The sequence below is a fragment of the Canis lupus genome, chromosome 2, assembly GCF_003254725.2.
Source record: "Canis lupus dingo isolate Sandy chromosome 2, ASM325472v2, whole genome shotgun sequence".
Classification (NCBI taxonomy): Eukaryota; Metazoa; Chordata; class Mammalia; order Carnivora; family Canidae; genus Canis; species Canis lupus.
In genome coordinates this window covers 68,910,548-68,921,045 of record NC_064244.1, presented here as the reverse complement: position 1 = coordinate 68,921,045, position 10,498 = coordinate 68,910,548, and positions in this window count along the sequence as shown.

Below are 10,498 nucleotides of genomic sequence, written 5' to 3'. Positions count from 1 at the left end.
CTCCAGGCTCAGCTGAGAACATTGGACCCATGGATTTGGCCAGATGATGCTCCACGAGGGACCATGGTCATGGAACGCAGTTGACCTAGTCCCCACCCTCTGGGAGCTACATATGGTAAATGTCAGCTATATTTCCATGTTCACATGATCTCATATAATCTTCACATGTGATTCCTCTCAGGAGGAACCATGATGATGTCATGTTACAGAGGAGACACTGAGGCCCAGAGAGGCTAAGTGGGCTGCCCAAGGTGTGAGGAGGATTTGTTCCTATAGATCCCATGTTCTCAGCCTCTATGGTAAAGGTGGGAAATGAGGCCCAGCTGCATATTTCTCAGGGCTGTGAGAACGACCTTCCTGGGGAGGCCTGGTGAACTTGACCTCTCATTACCTCTCCGGTCACATGCAGTTGGTAGCAGAGGAGCCAGCACTTGCTGAGTGCTGCCTGGGAGCCAGGGGCTTTGGGATTCCCTCCTCCTCCTCCCTCAGCACAGCCCTGCCAGTGGCCATCATTACCTCCATTTTGCCAAAGAGAAAACCGAGGATCAGAGGATACCTAAGGTTACGCAGCAGCCAAGAGGCAGAGACAGAGCCAGAACAGAAAGCACTGGATCCTTCTCCTCCAGGACATGTCACTCTCCAGACAGGGATACCACCAAGTCCCTTACAATATGCTGTAGCCTGGATTAGAATCTTAGGTCATGCCTCCAAGCCCTGCCTATCATGCTCCTGCTCCTGGCCTGTCACCTGTGCCCCTGTCCACCTGCCCCATGGCTGGGCTCTTTGCTAGTCCTCAAATGCACACCCCCCCTCACTCTTCCTTCAGCCTGGAATGCTCTGCAAGCCCCAAGAATCAGCCTGAATCCCTTCCTGAAGGCAAGGGAGCTGGGGCATTTATACCCCAACTCCAGACAGCAGTTGTCCAAGAGCCACTCCTGGAGGTTGTCAGTGCCCTGGCATTTCTGGTGTGCCGACTCTTGGGCAAAGTAGACACGCAATGTCCTGGGAAGAGCCTTCCCTCCCAGACACGAGGGGCTGGCAGTCCTACCCCTGTCTTTCTTGGGATCCTTAAGCATAATCAGGTACATAAGACAAAGCCAGAGGCGGCATGGGGACACCGGGTGTGAGACACCAGCAGTCGGAGCATGAGGAGAGAGAGACACTGGCAGGAGCCAAGCCTCCACGTTCAAGTGCACTCCTCTGGCAGCTGATGACAGTCCCACTCTCCTCACCTGTCACCAGAAGGTCATGTGAACCTCTGCAGGGCCCCCACCTGGAATCAGGGGCATTTGAGGAAAGGACCCCTAAGGCCTCGTCCTTCAACCCCTGGCACCCACTGTGGTCTCAAGCATGTGCAGAGCTTTGGGAGCTGGCCTCTCGTGCCCCCTACCCTGCCCCAGACCATGGGCTCCTGCAGTGCAGGCCTGTGTCTTCCCACGTCTCTTCTAGCCAACTGCTCTGCAGCTCGGACCTGATCCCACTGGCAGGGAGGCCTGCCCGACACAGAGCCCACTGGGTCCCTAGAGGCTGTATCTCCTTCAGAGTCATGAGAACAGAACGCCCAGGACTATAGGGGATGCGTGTGTGACAGAGCAAGACAGATTGGGAAGTCACGGCCACAGCATCCTTCAACCAATGGGAACCAAGCTGTCATCTCCGCACACACGTGGGGCCAGATCCACCAGCCACCAGGGCCAGCTGACCTTCGAGACCACCGGCTCTGAGCCCTGGAGGTGACAGCACACAGAGGTGAAGTGAGCACCCCAAGGTCACAGGCCAGGCCGTGCCAAGGAGGGATACACACCCAGGGCTCCAGACTCCCATCCTGGGAGCTCCCGCTGGGCCTCCCCACCCCTGCTCGTCGGCTCTCAAGCCGCTCTGGACACAGCCCGTTGTGGTCTCATCACTAAAGTATGTGCCACTTCTGCGGGGCTGTGTCCGTGTTTGGTTAAACAACCACTCAGGGGAGGAAATTATGATCCCCGAGGGAAGGGAGAGCCAGGAGAGGAGGAGAACCCACCTCCCTACACCCCCTGTTGGCTCAGCCTCAATCCTGGGGAAATTGAAGTTTACAAAGTGTTCTTTCTACACTTTAAGAAATGTTGTCTATGAAAATCAAAGGGCACTTTTTTATACTTAACGCATAATAATTGGTCTTATAAATCTAAATTATCCCTGTAAATCTAAATTAAACACTCAGGTTTCAATGTATTTAGGACACTTAATTAAACTGCTCGCAATAACCACTACTAATCTGTTCCTCGAGCTGACTTTCATTATCAAAGCACATATTTCTCTCTGGTGTGTGGGCGGAAGGAAGGCATGATTTGCCGGCTGCCGTGGGAGCGGCCCATCGTCACGGGGCCCCCCAGAGCTCCCCAGGCCTCCCTGTGCCCAGCCTTCTCCAGCCTCTGGGCCAGCCACCTGCCAGGGCCTGAGGAGAAGGTGGCCAGAGCTGCCTGCAGAGGCAGGGGCCCCAGGAGGAAACTGGAGGCCTGGTTTGGCCACTGACCTGCTCTGTGACCACAGATGAGTTTCTTACCCTCCCTGGGCCTTAGTTTCTCCTTCTGCAGAGTAAGGAAAGGACTAGATCATCATGGAGGGCTTTTCTAGCAACTCTGGAGAGGGAGCTGTGGGGTGCAGGAGGTCCACAACTTACAGGCAGTGTGACATTGGGCAGGTGACTTAACCCCTTGTGCCTCAGTTTCCTGGCCTATACCCTGGGGTCCACACATGCCCAGGACCTCCTTGGGCATGTGGCTGCCCTCCTCCTGCTGGCCTGCACTGTTCTCGGCTCTGGGGACACAGCTTCTCATATAAGAGACATTCTAAGACCACTCTTCCCAGCCAGCACTGTCCTGCTCAGCCCTCCTGATGGCCTTCCAGATGTCACTGGCATGATCCCATGGGCCCGGTTCCCTCCGCTGTGACTGCAACATGGCAAAGGCCAGAAAGGAACATAGCAAAGGGCTATGGGTGGCAGTCCACCCACCCAGCTCCAGAATCGGCCTGGCCTGGCCTGGCTGTGCAGCCTGGCGTTTATGTTCCTCCAAGGTCCGGCCCTGCTCCTCCACAGCCACCTCTCCACACACCACCTCCTACTGCATCCCCCCTATGGCTCTCCTCCAATGGGCACTTTGGAGTAATAGAATTGTAAACCCCACGTTGGAAGAGGCTGCAGGAGATCACTTAGATACCCCAAGCTCCGCCATCAACCCAGCCTGGAAGAGGCTCAGGGGTTACTCTCCCCACTTAACACAAACCCTACCAGCCCCCTCCCCGGGGCTGTGCAGTTCCTATTACACAACGAGATCCCCCATCAGGGCTGACGGATGCCACCATGGGCCACACTCTGTGGGCCCACGGTCTAGAGAGAGAGAAGGACACATGGATACAGCCTAAGCAAGGGGGCAGTTGAGCTTTCATAGAGGGACCCTGCCCTGGGATGGAGAGCTCTTGGAGCGGAGACCAGGGAAGGCTTCCCAGAGAAGGTGGCACTTGGTTTGGCCCTTGAACCAAGACTGTATTTTCCTGGTGGAAATGCTGTGGGCCCGGTGGAGGCCACACTGAGGAGACACAGCAGGTGCATCAGCGGAGCTCAGGGTTAGGAGCTCAGGCGCCAGAACGAGCAGCCAACGAGGCTTCTGGTGGTCAGTGCTGGGTGACACCTCATCTGTGGACCCTGGTGGCCCCTCCCAGAGGGTGCTGTGAGGACCGAGGGACTTAGCCCACAGAGTCCACTTCGAGGGGTGCCCAGAGTCAGTGCTCAGTGACATTAGTGACCCTGGGGGCACAGAGCCCGAGGCAGCTGGTAGGAAGGCAGCAGGTGCAGGGAAGGTGCACAATCTGGGCCCAGATGGGAGTGGCCCGACCCTGGCTCTAGTCCCCCTCTCTGGGCCCCAGCTTCCCATCTGTAAGTGGGGAGGTCAAACACCTTGCAGGGCTGCTGGGCATCTCAGTGACATACCAGCAAAGCATCAGAACTCAGAGAAGGTGTCCCCATGACTGTTGTTTGCAGGCCTGGAAGCAAGCAGAGCCCCTTGGAGTGTGAAGGGTTTTGGAATTAGCAACAGGAAGGCGATAATTGAGTCTCAGGAGTGAAGGAGGCCCCCAAGAGAGAGTGTGGGAGAAGATGAATGAAATGCAGCAGCGAAGGGAGTCCTGGAATCCCTAACTGGATTCTGCTCATGTACTCCTCTGAAGTCAGAAATAGCAAGTGGACTATGGCTGCAGCAGGAGAGTGAGCAGTTAGACACAGAGAAGAATTTTCTCACCATGACGACAGAGAGTGTGATGGTTAGGAAGGTGGGTATGAAGTTCAGCTCCCTCTCTTACTCACTGCATGACCCTTGGAAAGTAATTTGTATGCTCTGTGCCTCGGTTTCCACATATGTAAAATGATGACAACGGCTGTACCTGCCTCACCAGTTGTCAAGAGGATGAAATGAAAGTTGACCAGGTAAAGCTCTGTGCTCAATATGAAACAGATGTTTAATAGGAGTTAGATGATGGAGGTGGTGATGATAGTTATGGTGGTGAGGATGATGATGACCAGGATGGTGATGAAGATGATGTTGGAACCCGTGGTAGTGATGATGACAATGGGGATGGTGGACACAATGATGATGGTGACCAGTATACTGATGAGATTAATGGAGATGATAGTGGAGATGATGATGGAAATGATGATAGAGATGATGATGGGGATGATGATGAAGATAATGGTAGAGATGATGGTGGGGATGATGAAGATAATGGTGGTCGAAGGTAGAGATGATGGTCATGAAGATGATGGTGGAGATTATGGAGATAATGATGAAGATCATGGTGGAGAAGATGATGATGATGATATAGAAAAGAGTAACAGTGATAAAGATGACCATGGTGATTAGTATGGACTGAATTGTGCCCCCGCCCCGCCCCCACCAAATTCAGAGGCTGAAGCTCTAACCCCCTAGGTGACTGTATTTGGAGATAAGGCCTTTAGAGAGGGAATTAAAGTTAAATGAGGTCATAAGGGTGAGGTCCTGATCCAATAGAACTGGTGTCTTTATAGAAGAGGAAAAGACACCAGGAGTGTGTACACAGAGAAAAGGTGATGTGAGGACACAGTGAGAAGATGGCCACCTGCAACCCAAGGAGAGATGCCTCAGGAGAAACCAAACCTGTCATCACTTTGATTTTGGACTTCCAGCCCAGTACTGAGAGCAAATAAATTTCTGTTGTTTAAGCTGCCCCCCTGTGGTATTCTGTTGTGGCAGCCCCAGCTGACTATAACCGAAGACAGGTCCTATTGGCCAGGTGCTCCTCAGTCTCTCCCACTTTTGTGCTGGAGATGCCCTCAGGGTCCATCGTCCCACCCCATCCTACCCCAGGATTTGTGGGATGGACCTCAGTCTCCATCACTCTATCATCAGTATTTATTTAGTCAAAAATCCAAGCTGAGAGCTATGAGGGCCATAAATATTGAAAAATCATGAATTATGAGGAGGGACAGCACAGACTTGTTTCTAAAATTCTAAAATTTGGAGGTGTGGGTCATCTAAAAGAGGATGAGAACAAGGCAGTGATGGTAATGATGATGATAGTCATGATGGTGTCAGTGACAGTGATAAACATAACCATAATGATGGTGACAATAGTGACAAGGGTGGTGTTGATGGTGATGATGGTGACAGTGATGAGGGTGGTAACGAAAATAAGAAACACTGGTTGAATTGAACAGATTTAACAGGGAGAAGAGCGTCCGTTAGGACATAACTTGTTCCCACTGGGAAGGCAGATGAGGCTGTCAATCTACGGATGCTACATCCTGCTCCCTACAACCTGTATTGCTGCCACACCACCTGCTCTGTCGGAGAGGATCCAGGAAGTCCCTGGCTTTTCTGAATTCCCTTGAGAAGGACTTGGGGTTGGCTAATTACATCTCTGGGGACCCACCACTGCTCTTTCTCCCAGAGAAAGTCTGGGGGCAGAGGCTGGGGAGATGCAGGTGAGCAGGGTACAGTAGCAGGTCAGGCTCAGCCTCCCTGACATGGTAACGGAAGACCACAGCCCTGCCCTGATCACTTGCTTCCCTCATCTAGTTAACAGTGGGGATAATTAAACTCTACACCCCAACATAAGCCTACTTTCCTGAGAGCATTTCAGTTCCACCCCTGCCTGGATATGAGATGATTCCTCTCCTCAAAGCCAGAGGCAAGGATGCGAAAACTGGTGATGGAAACTAATTGTCAGTTCTGATGACTCACCGTTGAGTTAATAAAAAATAAAATAAAAACTATTCCCCCTCCAACAAATAAAAATAATTGACACTCTGTTATTTCTTCATTTCTGCTCTATTTAAAGGAACAAGGCTGGGTCCACAGAGCTGGGCAACCTCCTGACCACGGACAGCAGAAGAGGAGGGGGAAGGAGGTTACAAGTTCAGTGCCATCACCTTCCCTGCGCTGACCCCGCCCTCTAGTGAATTTGGCCCATCAGTGTCCCGCCTCTGAGCAATCAGATCCATGCGGCGACCTCCCTTGGGGAGTGTGTGGGGGTCTCAGAAGGACACCAGAAGTGGATCTGCCATGGGGTGAAAGTCACAAATTTTCTCCTAAACGATAATAATGAATCAGCCCATGAGAGTTGCTGTCATAGTAGTTTAAACAAAGCACCCTGGAAACACAGAGGAGAGAATGTTCATTTCATTTAGGAATCAAAGGAAGTTTCATGGAAGCCCTACCTTTGACCTTGGCCTCAATCAGCAGCCAGGATTTCAATGGGCAGAGATGGGGCTCAGTATGGAGACAGGACAAGGAGGAGTCAAGTTGAGGGTATAGTACAGGGGGCAACTCGGGAATACTAAGGGGCCTGATGTGTCTGGGAGAAGGGTGCAATAGATTAAGGCAAATGGGACCCCAGAGGAACAGCAAGGGCTGGTGAGAGCAAAGACAGGGCATGTGAACAGGCCAGAAGGACAGAAATCAATGTTCCAGGCTCGTTATACAACCCAGACTAAAACCAGCACTCATGTCGGGGAGAGAAAGGGGTGAGGATGGGGTTCCAAATTATGTGAAGCACATAGCCTCAGATTACTAATAAGCTTGAGATAGTAGAATTAAAAAACGATAACTTCCTTTAAATTGAAGCACAATTAACAAATAACACTATATTAGCGTCAGGCGTATGAGACTGATGTGACATGTGGATATATTGTAAGATGATCACCGCAATAAGTCTAGTTAACTCCCATCGCTATACACAGCTATAGAATATTTTTTCTTGTGATGAGAACTTTTAAAATCTACTCTCAGCCACTTCCAAATACGCAATACAATATTATTAACTGTATCACCACGCTGTGCATTACATCCCTGGGACTTACTTATTTTGTAATTGGAAGTTTGTACCTTTTGACTCCATTCATGCACTTCGCTCACCCCCCATCCCTCGCCTCTGGCAACCACATATCTATTGTCTGTATCTATGAGCTCATGTGTGTTTTGTTTTGGCTTTTTTAGATTTAATATATCAGAGATCATACAGTATCTGTCCTTCTCTGTCTGACTTATTTCACGTAGCGTCATGCCTTCAAGGTGTATCCATGTTGTTACAAATGGCAAAATTTCCTTCCTTCGTAATGGCTGAATAATATTCCTTTATGTTATCTGATTACATATATTATTCATTAATTGTATATAAAATTGTATTTTATATTATCATTATAGTATAGATCATATATAATATATGATTGATTTAATTTTCTTTATCAGTTGATCCATCAAAGAACACAGGTTTTTTACATATTTTGGCTATTATAAATAATGCTATAATGAACATGGGGTGCATGTACCTTTTCAAGATAGTGTTTTCCTTTTATTTAGATAAAGACCCAGAAGTAGAATTGCTGGATCATAGTGTAGTTCTATTTTTTATTTTTTGAGGAACCGCCGTACTGTCTTTTCCATAGTGGCTGCACCAGTTTATAAACCAGCAGCAGTGCACATGGGCTCCCTTTTCACCACATCCTCACCAACACTTGTGTTTTGTCTTTTTGATAGTAGACATTCTGACAGGTATGAGATGTTATCTCATTGGTTTGATTTGCATTTCCCTGGTGATTAGTGATGCTGAGCATCTTTTCATCTGTCTGTGGGCTATCTACGTATCCTTTTTGGAAAAATGTCTATTTAGATCCTCTGCCCATTTTTAAATTGAATCGTTTGTTCTTTTGCTATTGAATTGTATGGTTTTTTTCTATATTCGGGATATTAACCCCTTATCAGATATATGATTTGCAAATGTTTCCTCCCATTCCAAAAGTTGCCTTTTCATTTTGTTGATGGTTTCCTTCGCTACACAGAAGTTTTGTAATTTGATGTACTATCCCATGCTTTTATGGTCTTTGTTTTCATCACAAGTCATCACCAAGACTGATGCCAAGGGGCTTACCAATTATGTTTTCTTCTAGGAGTTTTATGGATTCTGGTCCTACATCCAAGGCTTTTTAACTGATTTTGAATTAAATTTTGTGTATGAGGTAAGACAGTGGTTGAGATTCACTCTTGTCCATGTGGCTGTCCAATCAAAACCATATCCTTTTCCACGGCTTTACTGAGGTATAACTGATATTATCAATTGCACGTGTGTATAGCACACAATTTGACATATGTCTACACTCTAGAAACTATCACTAAACTCAAGATAATATCCATTATCTCCAAAGTTTTTCTGTATCCATTCTTCCCATTCCCAGAATCCCCCGGTCCCTAGCAATCATTGATCTGCTTTCTGTCACTGTAGATCAGTTTTTATTGTTTTGAGTTTTATACAGTGTAATCACATAGCATGTCTTCTTTTCATCTGCCTATTTTCACTTAGCATAAGTGACATTAATCCACGTTGTTGTGTGTAATAGTTTATTCCTTTTTATTGCTGAGCGTTGTCCAATTTTATAGATAGATAAACCACATTTTGTTTATCCATTCACCAAATATATGGATATTTGAAGTTTCTAGTTGCTTGAGCTATTTTTTTAAAAGTTGTTATGAATATTTGCATACATTATGTATGCATACTCTCTTGTCTCTGGGGTAACTACCTAGTACTAGAAGAGATGGATCTTACCATGGATATGTGTGTGTTTAACTTTTCATATACCCCCAAACTCCTCCAAAGTAATTGCCTTATTTCACATTCTTTTTTTTTTTTTTTTTTTGTTTGTTTGTTTGTTTTTCTTATTTCACATTCTTAACAGCAATGGATGAGAGTCCCAGTAGTTTCCCCTCTTCATCAGATCTTGATGTGGTCAGTCTTTTTAATTTTGGCCATTCTAATGGGTATGGAGTGGTAGCAAGTTGCATTTCCCTGAGGACTAATGATGTTGAACATCATTTCAATTATTTATTTGGCATCCATGTCTTGCTTAATGAAACATCCATTCCAAAAAAAAGAAAGAAAGACCCATTCAAATCTTTTGCCTATTTTCTTGAAGATTTTATTTATTTATTTGAGAGAGAAACAGAGGGAGGACACAAGGGACAGGAAGGGGCAGAAGGAGAAGGAGGAGCAGTCAATGTGGGGCTCCAGCCCAGGATGCCACGATCACAACCTGAGCGGAAGGCAGATGCTTAATTGACTGAGCCACCCGGGTGCCCCTCTTTTGCCCATTTTTTATTGAGTTATTTGTTCGCTCGTTGTGGAGTATTGAGAGTTCTTTCTACAGTCTATGTAAAAGTCTTTATAATTTATATGCTTTGTGAGTATTTTCTTGCAAGTGTGGTTTGTATTTTCATGCACCTAACAGTGTGTTTCAAAGAAAAAAATATTGTAATTTTGAAGTAATCAAATATACTAATTTTTCCTTATGCTCCTGGTATCACATCTAAGAAATCTCTACCACATTCAAGGCCACAAAGATTGTTTTTCCATATCTTCTCTAAGAAAGTTTATAGTTTAAGTTTTGCATTTAGGACTGTGATACATGTTGAGTTAGTTTTTGCATAGAGTGAAAAGTATGGATCAGAGTTTGTTGTTGTTGTTGTATACTTGTTTGTTGCGTATGCATATCCATTTCTTCTAGCATGTTTGTTGAAAACTATCCTTTCTCCACTGAATTACTTTGCACTTTTGTTAAAAAAACACTTGCCCACATACATATGGATCTATTTCAGGAATTTCTATTTCTTCCATTGACCTATGCATCTCCTTTGATGCCAATACTACATTTTTTAAAATTGCTATAGTTTTAAAAGTAATGAAATAAGGTACAGTTGGCCCTTCAACTTTGATCCTTTTTTTCAAAGTTGTGTTTGATATTTTAGCTCTTTGTATTTCTACTTGAATCTTAGAATCAGTTTATCAGTTTTGACTAAAAGTCCTCCTGGAATGTTGGTTGAGATGGCATCGAATCTACGGATATCCTGGGGACAATAGACATCTTAACAATACTGAGTCTTCTAAACCATGATGGCATTCACTTAGGTCTTGATCTTTAACCTCTGTCAGCAATGTT